We start from the raw sequence: 21782 nt of genomic DNA, 5'->3' as shown, positions 1-21782 counted from the left end.
TGAGTGTGTATATATGTATATATATACTCGCACACAAACATCATAATGATGAAGTGCTTTTCCTTAACTTCATTACAACTGAACTACGCTTGTGCCTTCTGATGGCGAGTGTTTTCAAAAGGGAACTCTATTAGTGGTACGGAGGTCCGATTGTTGTTGATACTTTGTTCTTCCCGTTTCTTTCTTTCTTTGCTTCTCTGCCTGAACGTAACTTTCTCATACCAAATACAGATTTTTTTTACCTCTAACTTCACCCAGCACAGAGCAGTGAGACTATTCTGGTAGTGCATCCTCAGTTTCTCTATCACCACTCTCTAAGTCAGTGGTTCTCCACCAGGGGTGACTCTGCACCCCTAGGGTCTTGGGCAACGTCTGGACATATTTTGGATTGACACAACTGGGGAAGGGATGCTACAATGCATAAGCCAGCACCCCCATGACGAAGAACGATCCAATCCAAAATGTCACTCGTGCTGAGACTGAGAAATCCTGCTCCAGAGTTAGGTATAACCAGGCCTACTATGTGACTGGCTCACTGCGAAGCAATTTTATTGTAGGGTTTCAGATGCAGAAGGTTAAATTAATCAAACTCCCTGGTTTGTGGCACATTTTCATCATTGGACTCTACAGGGCCTGATTTTCTTTTATTTATTCTCTATCCCCATTCCCCCACTCTACCACTCTAGTGTATTTGATGTGTATCTTTTATTTGTATATGACCTTGTATATTGCATTTAGGGGTGTGTTTGTGTACATGTGTTTGACGTTACATGCATGGCATTGGGCTCTAAACCCACAGCATTCTCTTTCTGACTTTTTTTTCACACAGCGCTGTTTTCGAGATCTACCCACGTTGCTGTGTGCAAATCCAGTACGTATGCTCCTTCTCATTGCTAAGAGCTATTCCAGAGTATGCTTTCCCCACAGTTGACTAATAACCTCCCACACTCCCACCACTGTAAATGTCATGATGAACACCTTCATAAATGTTCCTTCTGTATCTGTGTGAGAATTTCCCTGAGATATATATCCAGGAGAGAGGCTACTCAGTGCTATTTCAGATATTATCACAAATGGTCTTCAAAGCAATGCTGTGAGATAATAGGCATCATTGTTTTCTACTGTAGAGAAGGAACAACAGAAATGTCCAGGGATTACATAAATTGCCCAAGGTTACTCAGCAGAGCTAGGATTTGAACCTCTATTTTCTGAAGCTCACACCTCACTTTCTCCTTAGAAGCCTCCAGATGTAGAAGAGAATGAAGTCCAGAGCAGAAGCGGCACTGACAGAAGGGTGACATGGAGGGACAAGCATGAGTCTGTACTCACAAAATACTCTAGAATCTTCTACCCTTCCCCAGATGAGGTATCTTCCTCTCCAGCCTCTTATTATTCCCAGGATCTTCAGGAGCAAACCTCACAGGGACAGCTGAACCCATCACAGGGAGGATGAGGAGGACCTGATGGCCTGAGTTTCAAGCCAAAGGACGCCTCGCAAAAAAACCCCCAAACCTCTCCTGGTGTTGCAATGTCTTCCCCATTCACTCTTTCATTCATTTTCAATATTAATCAATCATCATTTCCACTTATCTTCCAGTTGAATCATGTTTCGAGAAGTCAAAACTGGATTTGGCTGTGACTCTTTGGACCAGGTAAGCATAACGAAAGGAGGAGGAGGCTAGTGAAACAGGCCAGGCTCGGGATCCAGATTCCCAGGCCTGGGTCCAAGTGTTATTGAACCACTGAGCAACTGTGAGCAGCTCAGCTTCTCTGAGTCTCACTGAACTGCCCTGGGAAAGAGGTGAGGTTTAAGATTTTGTTCCAATGCACCTTCAGGGTCAGTGAGGGTCCCTCAAGAGCCCTTCGGAATGGCAGAGTGTTTGGGAATCAGAGCTCCAGCACTCGCCCACTTCGACCAATTTTACATACAGTCGTCCCTCGGTATCCACAGGGGATTGGTTCCAAGACCCTCCTTGGATACCAAAATCCGAGGATGCTCAAGTCCCTTATATAAAATGGTATGGTATCTGCCTATAACCTACACACATACTCCTGTATACCTACTTAAAATCAGCTCTAGATTACTTATAATACCTAACGCAATGTAAATGCTATGTAAATAGGTATAAATACAATGTAATGTAATAGCTGTCAGTGCGTGGCAAATTCAAGTTTTCCTTTTGGGAACTTTTTGGACATTATTTTTCCGAATATTTTCAACCCATGGTTGGTTGAATTCGCTGACGCAGAACCAAGGATGTGGAGGGCCAGCTGTACTGACGTTGCATATAATAACGCATCTTTTTACCACAAAGGGTTCCAGCACTAATAAAAGATTTTGAAAAACGACTGATCACAGTGACTTTCAAACTCTGCTCAGTGCCAGATACTCTCTGCTTCTATAACAAATCCCCCTTCTCTTGACCCCAAAGCTCTGGCTTCCCTTAACTTCCCCTTCTCCTAGAAAACGAAGAAACTAAAGGAAGAATCGTGTTAGAAGGGCCAGGCAACATTCTCCATTCGACACAATAAGCCTGGGCTCCAGGGCCCACAGTATGTCTAGAGGCCCACACAAATTATTTGCATTTTCATTTCTTTTAAAATCACAAGAGGGGACTTCCCTGTTGGCACAGTGGATAAGACTCTACACTCCCAAGGCAGGGGGCCCAGATTCGATCCCTGGTCAGGGAGCTAGATCCTACATGCATGCTGCAACTAAGAGTTCATATGCCACAACTAAGGAGCCTGCGTGCCACAACTAAGGAGCCCACACGTCACAACTAAGGAGCCCCCATGCTGCAATTAAGACCCAGTGCAACCAAATAAATAAATAAATATTTTTTTTAAAAATCAGAAGAAAAAAAGAGTATAATAATAAAAATGAGTCCAGCCTGGATTAGATTTGTCTTTACGCCAAAACAGTAGTAAATAGTAGTAGTAATAAATAGTAGTAAAAGATAATTTTTAATACTTTTTGGTGGAAGATGGGGCCCACGAAGGCATCATGGGCCCTGGCAGTGGGAGATACATGACCTCTGGGAGGCAGATCTGGGTTCAGATCCCTGCCTTTCCCTTCTTGGCTGCCTGTTATTTATCTGTGTGTCTCAGGCTTTTGTCAGCTCAACGGGGACCCAGATCCCCCCGAGTTGTTGTTGGGAGGCGTGAGTGAGGACGTGCGCAGGAGTTACATCCGCGCCCGTCCTCCTCCTCACGCATCCTCTTGGCACAAGCCTCTAGCCAGATCACACAGGCACACGTTTCAGGAAGCACTTAGCCAAGATTCGCTCCTTGACCTCGCCTCTAAATTTCTAAAATCTCCTGCCAGATAATTCAGCCCTGCTTTGTTCTCTCTGTGAGGGATTAAACAGAAATCATAGAATGGTCTTAGAATTACCCCCTGCTTCTCCGTGGAAAAAAATCCCAGTTTTGACAGAAATAAGCTGATGTAAACGCAGGAGCCACGGCCTGGACCTCACCCTTTCTCATTTTTATCCCCCAGAGCTGAGAAGTAGCCAGACCTGACAATAGAAATAGAAATGAACAGAATGCATGGCTTGATTGACATGAAAGATCTGTCCCTGGAAAGGTGCGCCTTTCAGAAACACACGAAAACTTTTAAACTTCGAGGTGAGTATTTGCTGTTTTAATTTAAAAATAAAATAACGTTAGCAAAACCACTCCAAATTAAGAGCACACTAAAAATCAAGTGGAACTGATGGGATGCTTTAAAGCCATGGAGGTAGAATGAAGAACTCTGTGCCTGAAAGTGAACTAGAATTCATTTTGGAAACTGTGCACATTATATGTGTGTGTGTGTGTGTGTGTGTGTGTGTGTGTGTGTGTAGAGAGAGACAATAGTCATGCACATACACACACACACACACACACACAGACACACACACACACAACTAGTTAAAAGGAAATTAGGGGACAAGAGTGACCCAGGAGCCCACCTCCAAACCCCAGCTGGATCACCTGGACTGAAACCGGGCTGGGGTCACGCATCATGTGAGAAAGATGCGTCCAGCCCTTCCCCAGTGAAAGGGGCCTCACCTGAACACACCTTGCCCTAGGCCCATTGCTCCCTTCCTGAGACAGAAGGGGCCATAAGTTCCCATGGACTCCAAAGGCCTTGGGTCTTGGGTAGCTGGCATTTATGGACAAGTCTGGCAAACATCTGGCACCCAAATCTAGACTTCTGAGTGCCAACCTTTGGATTATCCCACCTCTGACATGGTTGCTCTCATGCTCTCTTATAAGAATGAAAACTCACGAGGGGCAAGGTGATTTTACTAGGACGTAGACCTCTGATGCATATACAGCAGAAACTTGAATTTGCCACGCACTGACTCCTTTCTGTTGGGAGGATGGGGTGCCAGTGCCTCTTGTCTCTTGCCAACCCTGGCTTGATAAATCTGCCCTTTCCCTATAGGACGTACTCCATATCCCATACTATGTGACATCCAGTTAATCCCAAATCCTGATGAATGACCCGTTGGCAGCCAAAGGAACCACCCACATGACAGATGTAGGCTGAAATATTGGTGCTGATCTTGTCTGAGTGGTGGGGCCATAGGCAATGGACATTTTCTTCTTTCTACTTTTCTGACTTGTCAATTTTCTACCTTACCCTTAGAATGGAGGAGGGGAGAGCTACTATCTAAAATGAACATTAAATCAGGCACATGGCAGCCCCTCAAAAGAAACAAAGTTACTTGGTGATGTGGTCTGGAATTAACCACTGGTTCCTTTAATGGTGTAATCTATGAGATACTGATAGTCAAGGAAATCTAAACTTTCCTCTCATTTTCTCACCCTAAATGTTGCTGAAAGAGAAACTAGTCTGTGTCTCTTTAGCTTAGAGGATAACAGTCTGTTACAAAAGATTCTTTCTTAGAAAATGTCTTGTTGCATCTTTACAAGGTTGCTTTCCCTCCAGGACACTCAGGAAAAGCTATTCTTGCAAGAAATAATAAATCAAGCTAAATAAAATGTGGCCTAAAAAAGGATTTACACTTCCATTCATGAGAATGGAACATGGCAGTAGATGAATCAGTTACCTCATTTAATTCATTGTCCTAACAAGGGTGGTTATCTGGCTTCACAGCCTACAGGAAAGAAAAGTAGCGAAATAGGAAAGGGATGGAGAGAGAAGGGTCAGAGATGTAAGTTGGTAAGGCTGACGGTGGTGAGCAGACACAAATAAATGCCTGCCTGACTCAAAGGGTAAAAAAGAAGAGGTGTCAAAAGATATTTTCAAAGCAGATATAAAAAATTTCACACAAAATTTGTGAGGTGCTATTGAATCAAAATTAAGAAATTGAGGTTTTTTTTGTTTTATGAACAGTGCCTGGCACATGGCAGGCATTTGTTTTATGGATACTGAATGGGTAAATAACACAGATCCCTGACAGGAATGCAGTGAAATGGCCTCACAGATTTTGCTGGTGCCAGTAGAAATTCTATTTTCTTTTTGGCGAGTCATTTAGAAAAATGTACCAGGTCTTAAAAATGCTGTAACTTGGGATGCGGCAATTATATTTTTAGGAATCTGACCTAACAAAATAATCTTCAAGTCGTAAAGAGCCTCATTCAAGAGTATTTCTAATTGATAGGCTATTGGCAGTAACACTGGAAACAAGTCAAATTTCCAACAAAGTGGAATGGCTAAATAAACTCAGTGGAATATTACAGAACCAGTATCGCAGGATGTTCAGGACAACCTGTAAAAATATAAGAAAATGTTCTAAATTCTTTAAATTTATCTATCAATCAATCAATTTATCTATCTACGAATATATGTATACATATGTGTGCCTTTATATATATGTGTGTGTGTACAAAGTCATATATATGGTATGATTATACTTCTGAGTTAAAAGAATAACTATTATTTCCTATACCAACAGTATCACAGAGTAATCAAATAGTTGTTGAAGGAAAGTTTCACTTTATGGAAGCATTCCAGCTAACAAATGAAGACTGAATGAAAGGATTAGAATAACACTGAATTAGTTACCTTTGCTGAGTAATGAATTACCCCAGGACATAGAGGCCAAAAACAACACGGTTTCTATGGGTCAAGAATTCAGGCTGAGCTAGGGGTTCTGGCTCAGGATCTTTCAGGAGCTGCCATCAAGAGGCCATCGGAAGACTTGACTTCCAAGCTCACTCATGGGGCTATTGTCAGGAGGCATCAGTTCATTTCCACATGGTCCTCCTGACATGACTGCTGGGGCAGAAGCTACACTGCCTTGTATGACCTCAACTTGCAAGTAACATACCATCACTTCTCTCATATTCTATGGGTCATGTCCACCAACTGGGATACAGTCCAGAGGGACATCACACAAGGGCGTGCATACAAGGAGGCAGGGAGCACTGGGGGCCGTCTTAGAGGCTGCCTACCATGAACACCATTTTTCAACCCCAATGAATTAATGGATCTATGCTATAATCATCAATGGCTGCTGACATCACAAGAGAGACAAGACCGGATATGAAAGACTACTTAAGTAACAACAGCAGCTATGAAGTAGTCTGCTCAAAAAATTTGAACTTGAATCTGATTAAGCCTCTGGTCCCATCTACTAATGTACAGAAACTAGAGGGGCCAAAGGAACATGTTAAACAATACCATGCAAATGCAATTAGCAAAATCCAGACTGTGAGAAATTTTACAAGACAAAGAACTAATATCTTCAAAAAATAAATGTTTTGAGGATTAAAAAAAAAAGATAGGGAGGGAGGGAGAAAACCTACAGAAAGAGACTAAAGGACATATCAACAATCACAGTGTTTGAACATTATCTCAATCCTGATCTGAACAAATAAATTATGAGAAAGAAGACTAAGCATATAAATATAAGTAAAGGAGAAACTTTTAAGTAGACAAATACAAAATACAACATCCTGAAATCATTCATTTTAAAGGGAAAGATCATTCTACACACCCAATATGTGTTTTCTTAAAAAAAAACATTATAAACTTATGGTTACCAAAGGGGAAAGATGGGGGGAGGGATAAATTAGGAGTTTGGGATTAACATATACACACTACTGTATATAAAATAGATAATCAACAAGGACCTACTGTATAGCACAGGGAACTCTACTCAGTATTCTGTAATAACTTATATGGGAAAAGAATCTGAAAAAGAATGAATATATGTATACATATAACTGAACCACTTTGCTGTATACCTGAAACTAACTCAACATTGTAAATCAACTATACCCCAATATAAAATAAAAATTAAATTAAAAAAAAGAAAACATTATAGTAAGAACATTCATTTATCCAATCAGGTAACAAATGCTTGTGAAGTACCTAATATGACCAAGGCAGTAATTATCCTGGACCAAAATAGAAAAGGTCATTATTACATTATTATGCTTGATACCTGGTGGAGAAGGCAGCAAAATGCAAGCAGCATTTCTGAAAACTGTTGTAAAAAGGATTGAGCCGAATAGTCTGAAATTTGACTTGGGTAGAAGACATCAAATAAATTCTCTTATCTTCTTTGCTTTGTTTAATTTTATAACAGATGTTGTTAAAACACATCACCATTTTACCTTAATGATTAATATGCCTGCCCTAACTCAAGCTTTTAGTGTCAAAGTAGATCTATTTACTTTCTTTTGGTGTGATTAGATATTCTTATTTCCATAGCATTATTTAGATTGAGATATGATTCACATCTCATAAAATTCACCTGTTTAAACTGTACAATTCTGCAGTTTTTAGTATATTCACAAAGTTATACAACTATGACCACTATCTAATTCTAGAACAATTCCGTCACCCCCATAAAGAAATCCCATACCCATTAGCATTCCCTTGCCAGAGCCCAACCCTCTTACCTGTGGCCCCCTCCTCACCCTAGGCAACTATTAATCTATTTTCTGTCTCTATGGGTTTACCTATTCTGTATATTTCATATAAATGAAATCACATAATCTATGTGTTCTTTTGTGACTGGCTTCTTTCACATAGCATAATGCTTTCAAGGTTCATCATGTTGTAGCATGTATCAGCACTTTGTTCCTTTTTATGGCCAAATAATACTCCATTGTCTGGATAGACCACATCTGTTCATCTCTTTTTGATGGACATTTGCATTGTTTCGACTTTGGGGCTATTATGAATAATGCTGCTATGAACATTTGTGCACAAGTTTTTTGTGTGGACATATGTTTTTAATTCTCTTGGGTAGATTCTTAGAAGTAGATTTGCTGGGTCATGTGGTAACTCTACGTTTAACTTTTTGAGTAATTGCCCACACTTATATCTTCCCCGTGTCTAATACACTCAAGGTCTTATTGGACTGGCTTGCCTTGTTCACATGTTCCTCCTCAACCAATCACCACGGTGGCCAAGGGTCTGTGAGGAGCTGACTGGCCAGTCTATGTCCTGCGCCCAACTTTGGAGCTGGAAAGGAAGCCACCCACCTCATATACAAGCCACGGGGACTGGGAGTGAGGAAGGGGGGTGGCCCCCACAGGAAATGTGAGGAAGGGGGAACAAAGAAGGGAGCAAGAAGCAAAAATGCGTGCCATGCTGGCTTTCTGTGTGTACAGATTTAGCCGACCCAAACTAATCATGAATTGAGAACAAGACATAATCTACTATGATCTTTCTGCCTCTATCTGGCACTTTGTACAATAGCTCGCATGTAGTCAAAATCATTTTTAATACTTTCAAAATCATTCCTGAAGCAATAAATCTCATTCTGAGAAATCTGTAAAACAAGAAATACAGAAATACAAAAAAGCAAATAAAAGTCTCACTACTCTGAGCAACCAGGGTTAAAATTTCAGCGATTTAAAAATTTTTTCTATACATATGCAAATATACAAATATGTGTACAGACAAAATATTTATTGACCAACTAGAACATTTCAATTTGACTGGCTCTCAAGTTATACCTAATTTATTATTTTGGAAAAGTCTGGTTTTCTGCCATAAGGTTGACATTTAAATGCCAGACCTCACTCCATTTCTTGAATTATGTTGACATAATAGCTGTTATTACTTATTACCTGTTTATACTTTATTTTGTCCAACATTTTAAAATGCTTCCATTTGTCAAGGTATTTTTACATGATGTGATATCTGGAATTTACTTCAAAAAAGTTTGAGAGCATTACAAGAAGTGGGTAAAAGTATGGATAAAACAGACTGGCTATGAATCGATAATGGTTGAAGCTGATGATCATACCTGGGGGCTCAATATTCTACTGGGTCAACTTTTGTATATGTTCAACATTTCTCAAATAAAACATTTAAAAATGAACATATTTTATACATTACTTTCATAGATCTAAGCCAAATTCTTTAAAAGTACTGAATTTGTAATTTTCATTTGAGCTGAAAAATCGTTACACTATCCTTTTCTGTTATAAAACATAAAATATATATTATTGGACAAATTTTCTCTTCTTTCTTTGTTCAAGAAGTACCGTGAATGAAAATAAAAACAAAAATAAACAAATGGGACCTAATTGAACTTAAAAGCTTTTACACAGCAAAGGAAACCATACACAAGACAAAAAGACAACCCTCAGAATGGGAGAAAATATTTGCAAACGAAGCAACTGACAAAGGATTAATCTCCAAAAATATATAAACAGCTCCTGCAGCTCAATATCAAAAACAAACAAACAACCCAATCAAAAAATGGGCAGAAATAGGCATTTCTCCAAAGAAGACATATAGATGGCCAAAAAGTACATGAAAAGATGCTCAACATCACTAATTATTAGAGAAATGTAAATCAAAACTACAATGAGGTATCACCTCACACGGGTCAGAATAGCCATCAACAAAAAATCTACAAACAGTAAATGCTGGAGAGGGTGTGGAGAAAAGGGAACCCTCCTGCACTCTTGGTGGGAATGTAAATTGATACAGCCACTATGGAGAACAGTATGAAGGTTCCTTAAAAAACTAAAAATAGAACTACCATATGACCTAGCAATCCCACTCCTGGGCATGTACACCTGGAGAAAACCATAATTCAAAAAGATACGTGCACCCCAATGTTCACTGCAGCACTATTTACAATAGCCAGGACATGGAAGCAACCTAAATAGCTACCAACAGAGGAATGGATAAAGAAGATGTGGTACATATATATAATGGAATATTACTCAGACATAAAAAGGAACGAAATTGGGTCATTTGTAGAGACGTGGATGGACCTAGAGACTGTCATACATAGAGACTGTCATACAGAGTGAAGTAAGTCAGAAAGAGGAAAACAAATATCATATATTAACGCATATATGTGGACTCTAGAAAAATGGTACAGATGAACTTATTTGCAAAGCAGAAAAAGAGACACAGATGTAGAAAACAAACGTATGGACACCAAGGCGGGGGTGGTGGTAGGACGGATTGGGAGATTGGGATTGACATATATACAGTACTATGTATAAAATAGATAACTAATGAGAACCTGCTGTATAGCACAGGGAACTCTACTCAGTGCTCTGTGATGACCTAATGGGAAGGAAATCCAAAAAAGAGGGGATATATGTATACGTATAGCTGATTCACTTTGCTGTACAGCAGAAACTAACACAACATTGTAAAGCAACTATACTCCAAAAAAAAAAAAGAGGTACCATGAAAACATACACATATATACATATATACATATATACATATATATATATACATATATATATATATATATATATATATATATATATATATGTATATATATATGTTGGAGTCCATGTGGAAAGAATGTCCTTGTTATACCAATGCAAAATGAGTATTACAGAATCATGTAGCAATGAATGCCCTAGCTAAACCACTTAATTTAATGCAATGTAGTGCAGACTCCATGTTGACAAATTAGCTACATAACAGTCAATTATGAAAAATGGTGCCACAGTCAGAGGGGCCCAGGCATGGGTTCTTTGTCAACCTGGCCATCGTGAAGCCCAGTAGGAGCCATGGGCCCCGAAAGCATGTGACATTACTCAAGCTGACTGGAGGCCAAGCCACAATTCTAGCAAGTCTCCAGCAGAAAGCATGTGACTGCCACTAATTACTAGGTATTATTTGTGTAATGCTGCCTTAAATAATGCCATTGTTTTTTTACTGTTGCATGTTTTGTTTTGTTTTTTTAAAATAACTCCATATTTTAAGGTGACTAAAATATGCTCAGATGCTCTTTGGCTGACTTGATCGAAATACACAACTCAGTCATCAACACTGAAAACAAGTTGCATTATATCACTCTTTTTACACATCCTGATAGCAAGCTAATTTTGTGGTGTGTTCCTGCAAAAGATTAGATTTGGTTCATTTAGATATAGGAAATGTGGGAAATAGGATACTATCCTTGGGAAAAGAATATCCTTCTTAAGATTACTGTTTACAATGAGACGTTAAAGATAAAATAATCAGTTTGGTAGTACTGAACAGTCTATTGGAAGAATAATTTCTCAACAATACATGCTGTGAGGTATCCACGGAATGCATCCAGATGTTTCTATGCAGGCAATTAGGCTGAAAAGTAAAGTGTTCATTTTCCACCTGCCAAGGCCCACATCCTTATGTGGTGGCAATTTCCACAGTAATCGAGGAAATCGAAATGAAATAACTGTCATTTCTAAGTCTTCAAAAAAGTCATTACTGGCACTTTCAAACTATTCTGTGCCTTTTAGAAAATATAGGAAAAGGGCTTTTCTGTTTCATAGTGGATCCTTGACTCCCCTCTCAAGCCCTCAATCACCAACATCAGCCATCAGCCTCACAAGCATATTTCATGTCTCAATTTCAGTATCTCTAAAGAAGATACATCAACAGATGGTTTAAAAGGAAATAGGACAAGAATCAAAGGAGATGGTTTCGAAAGGAAGCTTAGAGAAGCTAACCCAATGCACGGTAACTTCATATGTCTAAAAAAAGTGCCAGTCAGCTGGCTGGTGGATGAAATAGAATAAGGTCTGTGCATCGCCATGCACTGATTTTCCTCAAGGAAGCAGAAAAGAGAAACAGCCCCTCCCAGAGACTCAGGCTCTGTGCCGGGTTCTAGAAGCCTGATCTCATCCAGTCGGAGGGGTGGAGCCAGCCTTCAGGCTGAGTGCTCTGGAGTTGAAGGAAAAAAAATCATGAAATGAAAAGGTAGTACAAAGGAAGCATCAATCTGAAAGGGCCAGAGAAGAAGGCAAAATCCACTTCCAAACAAAGGTGTGAGGAATGGATTCCATTTATTTTATTTATTTATTTTTGGCTGCGTTGGGTCTTCGTTGCTGCGCGCGGGCTTTCTCTAGTTGCAGTGAGCGGGGGGGCTACCCTTTGTTGCGGTGCGCGGGCTTCTCATTGCAGTGGCTTCTCTTGTTGTGGAGCACGGGCTCTAGAGCGCAGGCTCAGTAGTTGTGGCACGCAGGCTCAGTAGTTGTGGTTCACGGGCTCTAGAGCGCAGGTTCGGTAGTTGTGGCGCACGGGCTTAGTTACTCCGCGGCATGTGGGATCTTCCCGGACCAGGGCTCGAACCCGTATCCCCTGCATTGGCAGGCGGATTCTTAACCACTGCGCCACCAGGGAAGCCCGGATTCTATTTATTTTTATTTCATTTCTGAGACAGTTCCTGGAGAGATTCATGGTGGGTGCAGGAGCTGAGAAGGAACTTTCTGTGGCAGGAGGAGGAGGAGCTCAGGCAACAACTGCTATTCTAGTGATGTTGAAATTTTCAACCTAAAATGTGTTGTCTGCATGAAGCCACCGAATGCCCAATGCTATTTTAACCAAACACGAGCAATACAGACAAGGGATCCACGGGAGAAGCTAAAGGAATCTCTTCACACTTACAAAACAGACACTTAGTCAAAGCCACTCTCCAGGGAGGTGAGGGTTTTCTCAAGCCCCTCCGTGCATACAATAGGCACACACCTCTGGGGCTGGGGGTGTGACAGCCTGACCCAGGTGGCGAGCTGGAAAACATGAGGACAGCACAACAAAAAGCAGCGTTTCCACCTGAGCTCTTACAGACTGAGAAAACGAAGCCCAGAGGGCAGCACGAGCTTTTCTGTCCTGGCGTCTCACTTGCAGGTAGAAAATAAACTATGTAACTAGGAATGAAACAGCAGAGTAATATCTGAGAGTTGTAAAGGTCAATACTACGACTATAAGTTTGAAAAACATTTAAAATATTTACTTTTTCATAGATTACATATTGTTTAGTGTCCCTATTTTAATTTCAAAAGGAAATACTCTCTTTGGATTTAATGTCAGTCATATTGTAGCAGTGAGAGGAATGGCATATCTGAATTATATAATGCTCACACAAAAAAATATTTAGATGAAAAGAAGTATCTTTGGTGCTGAGGATGGAAATTAATTTCCCTGGGATATCTTGTACTTTTAAATGGTGTGCAAAACAAACAAAACAAGCAAACAAAAAAATGGTGTGCATACTAATGAAAAACTCTCCACAATTTCCACCCACATATGGGCATGTGTGGATGTGAAAAAAAACCCAACTACGACCTCATAAAGCACTGCTGACTTTAAAAAAGTGCACAACGTGAGAGTTGTGAGTTAAGTTTTATTTGGGGCAAAATGAGGACTGCATCCCAGGAGACAGTGTTTCAGATAGCTCTGAGAAACTGCTCGGAGGAGGTGAGGGGGGAGCCAGGTTATATAGAAGTTTTGTAACAAAGGGCAGGTAGTTCTGAACATCAGAAGATTATTGTTAATTAAAGAAAACCAGATATCTCAAGTTAAGGAATTTAGCGCTTTTCTATGTATGGGAAGATGCAAGAGTCTGGGCTCACTGAAATCCTTCCTTTGATATGTACCTCAGCTATCTGGGGCCAGTATCCTGTGTTTTCACATCCTGAGTCCCCTCAGGGCTCACCGCGGGGAGTGGCTGCAGCCTAATGGCTGCTAGATGGCAGGTATTCTTCCCTTCCTGAGTTCCCTCAGGGCTCACCAGCTCACCTGGCTGCAATCACTGATGACTGCGGCATCCTTTGTTTGCTGATATGGCAGGCAATATTCCATTTATCAGTACTAATGTACCATGAATGAAATATGAGATGTTGAGAGTTTACAGAAAAGCGCAGAGGTCAAAAAAAAAATCATTTACTACAAGAAAGTGGTCAAGAGGGTTTTGAAATCATGACTTTCCTTTAGCTTCATTATTAAGAGCCCAAGAACTCAAATATTTGGAGTCACGGCAACATAAAGCTAGTAAATGTATTTTGAAAATAGCAACCATCCCACTGTTTGCCTTCTGCTTACCAAATAGGATTTCACATTATCAAATATCCTTTCTCTGAGGACATTAAGTGATTTTATAGAATCTAAAAGGCAATGGTAATCAAGTAAGGAAAAAGGATTACCACCATGCATCACTCTCAAGTCATAAACAGATTCTACAAAAGGTGCTTGATGCTATTAGCATGGGGTGATGCTAATGGAACAAAAATAACAAGTACAAGCTCACTACTTGTTCATTATTAACTTTAGTTAGTTTCACACAGTTTATGTGGGTATTATTAGAATCTGAAACCTCCTTCCTTGGTAATTAAAAATCCCTTTAGAAAGCAGGAAAAGCACTACAGGATTTCTCTAGACCAGGGGCGGCAAAACACAGCCTGCAGGACAAATCCTGACCACCACCTGCTTTTAGTAAAAACAGTTGTACTGGAACCCAGCCCTATCTATTCATGTCTATATTTTCTGTGGTGCTTTCGCACTCTAATGGCAGAGGTTGAGTGGCTGCAGTGGAAACTGTACGGCCCAGAAAGTCTAAATTATTTACTACCTGGCCCTTTACTGACCGATGCACTAGACATTTAATTATTTATCCACACTGTCCCATGGCACAATGAATACCAGATATGTAAAATTTCAGCATCTAGGGGATTATTTTCCTGAATGTAATTCATGGGATTTACATTAAGGTGTTTTTTTTTTCCTTATTTATTTATTTATTCATTTTTGGCTGTGTTGGGTCTTCGTTGCTGTGCGCGGGCTTTTCTCTAGTTGCGGCGAGCGGGGGCTACTCTTCGTTGCGGTGCGCAGGCTTCTCATTGCGGTGGCTTCTCTTGTTGCGGAGCACGGGCCCTAGGCGCATGGGCTTCAGTAGTTGTGGCTCACGGGCTCTAGAGCGCAGGCTCAGTAGTTGTGGCGCACGGGCTTAGCTGCTCCGCGGCATGTGGGAACTTCCTGGACCAGGGATCAAACCCGTGTCCCCTGCATTGGCAGGCAGATTCTTAACCACTGCGCCACCAGGGAAGGCCCTACATTAAGCTTTGATAGATTGTCTGCAAATATGGCTGCCAAGGAGTCCTCCCCTGGCTGTGGTGCATTCTGCTCTCTCCGTCAAGGCATGGAGTTTATTTTCTCTCCCTCTGAATCTGGAGCGGCCCTGTGACTTGCTTTGACAGCAGAATATGGTGGAAGATGCCTGGTGGCTTCTGCTTTGCTTTTGGCACCATGAGTCACCATGTGAAAGTCTGTCTCCCCTGCTGGACAGTCCCCACCAGTCCCCAGACATAGCAGGCACCCCAGGTGCGGGGCCAGTCTTGAGTGAAGCCGTCCGGGATGTTTCAGCCCCAGCTGAGCTCTCAGCTCAATACAGTCGCAGGAGTGGCCACAGCCAACACTGCGGGGAACTACGTGACAGTCTAGGTAACCGACAGGGCAGTGAGAAGAAATACTGTCGTTTTAAACCACCAAGCTTTGTCATTACGCAGCAATAAATGCACTCAACTTAAGGTTCTGATGTCCCATTTAGTATTTCAAAACTTTAAGATACTTTAAAAGAATTTTAAAACAAGCCAACTCCATCATCTTTTTTTATAGCTTCAAAGCAAAAAACATCATTCTGTTCAGATGGCAGTGTGAGCAGGTTGGATGAAAAATGCCTCTCCTAAACTACAAGTAAGACACGGAGAATCATCTAAGAAAGAGTGAAATCATCTGGCAACAGCAACAAGACACAAAATATAATCATACTCTAACCTCTGGAAAGATTTTTTTTTTTTTTAAATCCACCGTCTCAGTGTCAGGGGTTTCAGAATCCCATCTTTGAAGAAAGCATTTTTTTCCCATTCTATCAATGCTTGTCTTATTAAACAGAAAACAGGTCAGGAGAAACAAAGACTTCATGGAAACCAAAAACCATAGTTGTTGAATTTAAGTCTGCTGATGAGAAGCAACTTGTAATTGACTAGCGATAAAAGGATCAAAGTTGATAACTCCTCCCAGAAAAAAAAAAAAAAAGAGAGCGACTTCCCTTGTGGTACAGTGGTTAAGAATCCACCTGCCAATGCGGGGGACACGGGCTCCAGCCCTGGTCTGGGAAGATCCCACATGTCGCGGAGCCACTAAGCCTGTGTGCCACAACTACTGAGCCTGCACTCTAGAGCCCGCGAGCCACAACTACTGAGCCCCCATGCCACAACTACTGAAGCCCGTGTGCCTAGAGCCCGTGCTCCGCAACAAGAGAAGCCACCGCAATGAGAAGCCTGCGCACCGCAACAAAGAGTAGTCCCCGCTTGCCACAACTAGAGAAAGCTGGGGCGCAGCAGCGAAGACTCAATGCAGCCAAAACTAAATTAATTTAAAAAAAAAGAGAGAGAGAAAATGGTTGAGGAGAGGAAGGCTATGGAGAAGAAACTGATACAGACGTGAGAAAAGTCCCATTGGAGTCACAGAAACGTGGACCAGGGGATGAGATTTCCCAGAGAGTGTGGAAAAGGGCACTTAGGCAAATTTAATTTAAATATCAGAGAACAGAAGGACTTCAGCTAACCTTTGAAACACACGTGCCTCAAAGAGGAGACAAGAAAAAACTCCAAAATGATTAAGGCACCTGCTATGGTGGTGGGAGGATGGATGATTTTTTCCCCCTTCTTTTTAATTGTGCTTCGATGTGTCTGTGCCTTTTAGTTTTAACTTGGAAAGCTTTGGGGAGGCTGAAAATGTTCGTATGGCGATTTTTTAAAAGAAATGGGGGTTGGTTGGTTGAATAATAATAAAAATAATACCTTAACATTTTCAGAAAATGATTTTTTAAGTCTAAGCAGAATGAAGAAAATAATGAAAGCATAAAAAGAAATATATTAGAAAACAAAAACATAGCCTTATTGATAAATCCAACTGCAAATTTCTTGGGGAAAGAAACCATAAAAGTGGTCACTTTGACAAATAAAATCAATTAAACAGGAGGAAAATGCCTCAATAATGAGGTTTAAAATGGGCCTAACAACAGCTACTGAAAAATAACTCTGAAAATATAAAAAAATAGGCAGGCACAATTGTAATATATTTGAAAACCTGGATCAGGTTTGGCAAACTTTATCTATAAAGCACCAGATAATACATATTTAAGGCTTTGCGGGTAAAAGACAATGATGAGTTAATTAAGAACAACCAATGCATGGGAGTGGGCCTTCTAGAAGCATTTTCACACATAACCAGTGAGAGTGTAAATCACAATAATTCGTCTGGAAAGCGATTTGGCAAATGTATCAAGAACTTTCCAAATGTGTAAAACGTGTTGATACCTGTGGAGGAGAGAGCGCTGCTACCCGGCTGCCGCTGGGACCAGGGGTTTAGAGAAGGGGCTCCTGAGGAAGGGGGCACCTTCCAGTAGGCTGCTTCTGGAAGTGCTGAAAGAAGGTGCAAGCTGCAACCAGCTGCGACCGCCAGGGCGAGGTGCCCTCCTCGCTTCCGGGACAGGGAAAGCGAGCCCGTCAGGATGAAACCCCGCCTCCCTTCCTCCGTCTTCCCTCTCCAGTGCCCTCTACCGGCAGAAACGGGAAGCAAGCCAGCACAGGAAAAAAGGTGGTTTGCAGAGCCCCATTTTCCCGCAAAACACAGCAGAGCGGAGACCGGTGGATTTGGAACTGCCAGATAATCACTGAAAAACTGGCAACACCTGAAACCTCTTTATAACATTTCCCTTAAGGGTACAAAATATGCTGGATATTTCCAAAACCAAAGCCTTGATTCCAAACAGCGAGGACAGAACAAAAAACCCAGCATCAGGTGTTCCCTTTAGAGTGACTTCTGGGAGCAAGCAGGAGTTTACTTCATTGATATTATTTTAATCATGATTTTGTGATCGGTCTGGCTTGGAAGTTTTGAAGACAAAGATGTAGTTTTCCAATAGCTTTATTTCTCCTTGTTTTTCTGTACGAAAAGCATGATAGAGTATTACTTCTACAAATCAGCAATTTTATACTAAAAGCAGCTGCATTACGGAGCATCTATAATGTAACCTGACATAACTCAAAAAACCTCAGGTGGCTCTCAGATATGGTTACACATTGAAAGCAATACAGTTATGTTGACATCATCCTATCATGATCCACCAGTCTGGACTAAACCCAAAGGACAAAGGGTACATGCAATTTGTTGAGAAGAACATTTATGGGGAGGATAGGCTCATTCACTTTTTTTTTTTTTTTAAACATCTTTATTGAAGGCTCATTCACTTTTGACATAGGATGTGTAAAATCTAAGAACATTTAGCTACTTACTCCTTAAGCAACAAGAGTGATTTTCTCCTGTTTACAGGGAGAATGTTGTTTGACCTAACCTTGATTGTACCATAGTATGTTTACCATATCATGTCTTGGCATGGTAAAATGCAGGTTTTTACATTTGAGCTCTCAGTTGAGAAAACCAAAGGAACTGGTTTGCCTTATGGACTAATGAACCCGTGACCCCTCAGAAATTATCTAATGGGGTGCATTTGCCCCATTCAACACAATATTTGAAATATTCCTTGGGTGACCATTCAACTCCTTTCCATAATGTCATTTATAGTTGCCCTGGAAACCAATTAGTCAGCAAAGTAGCAGACCATCACCTCCTACCCTGCTTTTTTACCACTGTGAAGTTAAGTTTTTATTTCTAATTTCTATGAGCCCATCAAAGAACAATCCCCAATACCGCCTAAAAACACTCTTGTTGGGGAAGGGTCGATGTGAGTTGAGGTAATGTGGAGAACGTTACAAAGAGATTTCAAGTTTTCATCCAGTTTTTCTTTTCTTTTAGTTCCCTGTATTATAAATGTCTTGCAAGACAACTGCCCTGAAACTTAACACCCGGGAACTCTTGTAAAGCCATTTCTAATGGGTAACTTTAGACTCTAGAAAATGTGGGAAAAAAACCCCCACATGTCTGACCATCCAACAATTCTGGGTGTATGACCTAGAGAAAGACTGGCATTTGAATACAAGGAACTATGTACAAGTACTAGTTCTTTGCAGCACTGTTAGTAAAAGGGGGACTTGGAAACAATCTGTATGTCCAACAATGGTAAAGGAATTAATACAGGGTAGTATATCCATGTGATAGACTTTTATACAGCAGTTAGAACTAAATGTGTGCCTATGTGAAAACACAAACTGATGTAGTTTTGTATATGTACACATGTATATTTATACATGTATGTACATATGTATATTTATACATGTATGTATATATGTATATGTAAGTATATGTAAATATGCATCTATATATGTTAAAATATGATGAAGAGTATAAGAGCAAGAAGTTTCATGTGCACAATATTTGTCCACACTACACCAAACTCAGGATAGTACTGCCTCTGGGAGAAGGGCAAAGGATTGAGATCCATGTAATGGTAAAAAGAATTTTAGCCAAATCCAAGATGTTTTATTTCTTTTTCAAACAGTGTCTGGAAACAAATCTTACAAAATAAAAACAGTTATTAATTTTATGGCAAAAACATATTTTATATTCTCCTTTCTGGTTTTCTGCAAACTTTTATTTCTTACAAAATAAAACCCAGGTCATGCTAGCTACAAGATCCCAAAGATGTGCTGCTGCCTCTATCCGTTCTCTCCCTTGGTACCTGAGTAGGAGCAAGAGCTGGTACACGTTCCCTTGGTTAGCTGATGGCTTCTGAACATGCCAGAGTTTCAGCAATTTCACTCAAGGCAATGAAGTTTGAGCTGTTCCATAGACAGTGTGCAAAACATATACACCACAAAGGCACATTGTGACGTTAGCTATTGCTGCATAACAAACCACCCCAAAACAGTGGCTTAAAACAATTAGCATTTATTTTCAATAAATAATATATGGATCAACTGGATGATTCTGCTAACCTAGGATAGGCTTGGCAGATTTTGGCTGGCTTGTTTATGCATCTGTGGTGGGCTGGTAGGTAGGCTGGGGGTTCATCAGTCTAAAATGGTTTCACTGACATGTTGGGCAGTTGGCTGGCTGTTGGCTGGGTGATGAGAATAACTAGGCAACATGTCTCTTATCATCTAGCTTGTCCACATCTCAGCAAGGTTCTAAGGAAGAGAAGGGAAGTGAATCAATCCTGGCACATTTTCTTGGCCAAAGCAAGTCCTAAAGCCAAACTAGCTGGGGTTTTGTATGTAGCAAAGCAGCTCTCTTGCTGAGATCTACTGAAAGTCAGTCTTATACACACACACACACCACAGACCAAGTTCAAGGGGAAAGGAAAATCTTTTTTAAAATTGAAGTAGAGTTGAGTTACAATATTATATAAGTTAGATCCTACCTCTTGATAAGAGAAACTGCAAATTTACATTTCAGGGGTTAGGGACAGGGAGATGGTGTGTGTGTAAAGATTTAGAAACATTTTTCGATCTATCTATCACACCATGGCTTCTTATGGACCACCAAATTAAAAAAGGCTTTTAATGCTATGACTGGTTAAGTTTTACGTGCTAAAGAATATAAAAGATAAGATGGATTATCATATATCAAAAGAAAATCTTACTAGGTTTTCCCTCTAATAGGGCGTTTTGGTTTTCAGACTTCGTTTTATGTACTACCCAAACACATTTAAACAGCCTTCATCCTCTGACTCTAATAGGTGTGTTTCTATACAGCTCACAAATCATCTCACCCAGAATTATTTTCTGGATAATAATGGGCAACTAATAGAGGCTGATGACCTGAAATTGTCTCAAAAGTCACCTTTACAATAGTGAAGATTGAACAGTAAATAGAACCGGCAGGCTGGTGTAATTTACCTTGTGCCAAAGCAGATCTCCAAAATGACTTATTAGATCATTCCACTGAAAGTTGTAAATCTGAATGAGAAAAGTACAAATCAATAGAAAAACACAGTTGAGCACTTTACCTCCTATGATTTTTTTATGACCTTCTGGAAGGATGAAGATTGATGTTGCAAAGAAACTCCAAAACAGGAAGACTTGTAAAGATGAACTGGCTATGGTTTGCATTATTCTTAATTCACATTACTTTTGCTGTCACTAACCTCTCTGTTTGTTAACCTTTTTTGGCTTATATCAGAATATCAGTATGTAGTTATTCCTCATGCCCTGGCATGCAGAAGAATTTGGGAGTCAAAGAAGTTTGAAATCTGCCAACTCCCTATTTGCCTAAGAAGGACATTGTATGAAGGCACAGCCCTGGATCTTCTGACCTTCAGGTGAAGTGTGAAGTCAGTGGAGTGAGAAAAGGAGCCTTGCCTGCCTTGGACAATGAAGCATGAAAGAAGGCATGCCGGAGTATTAGATCAAACAGACTTTCAGCTCTCAAAAATGGATTTCCGTGGTGTATTTTTCTTGAGTTTTAGGCATAGCCAATCCCTAGATCTCCCTGTTTTAACTGAGATATAATTCACATGCCATAACATTCACCTTTTAAGAGTATAAAATTCAGTGTTTTTTAGTAAATTCATAGAGTGGGAGAACACTCATGACTAATTCCAGAAATTTCCATCACCCTGAAGAGACCTCAGACCTATTAGCAGTCAGTTCCAATTCCCTCC

Source organism: Eschrichtius robustus, chromosome X, assembly GCF_028021215.1.
Source record: "Eschrichtius robustus isolate mEscRob2 chromosome X, mEscRob2.pri, whole genome shotgun sequence".
Classification (NCBI taxonomy): domain Eukaryota; kingdom Metazoa; phylum Chordata; class Mammalia; order Artiodactyla; family Eschrichtiidae; genus Eschrichtius; species Eschrichtius robustus.
The sequence above is the reverse complement of the archived record's forward strand: the minus strand, read 5'-3'. Positions refer to the sequence as shown.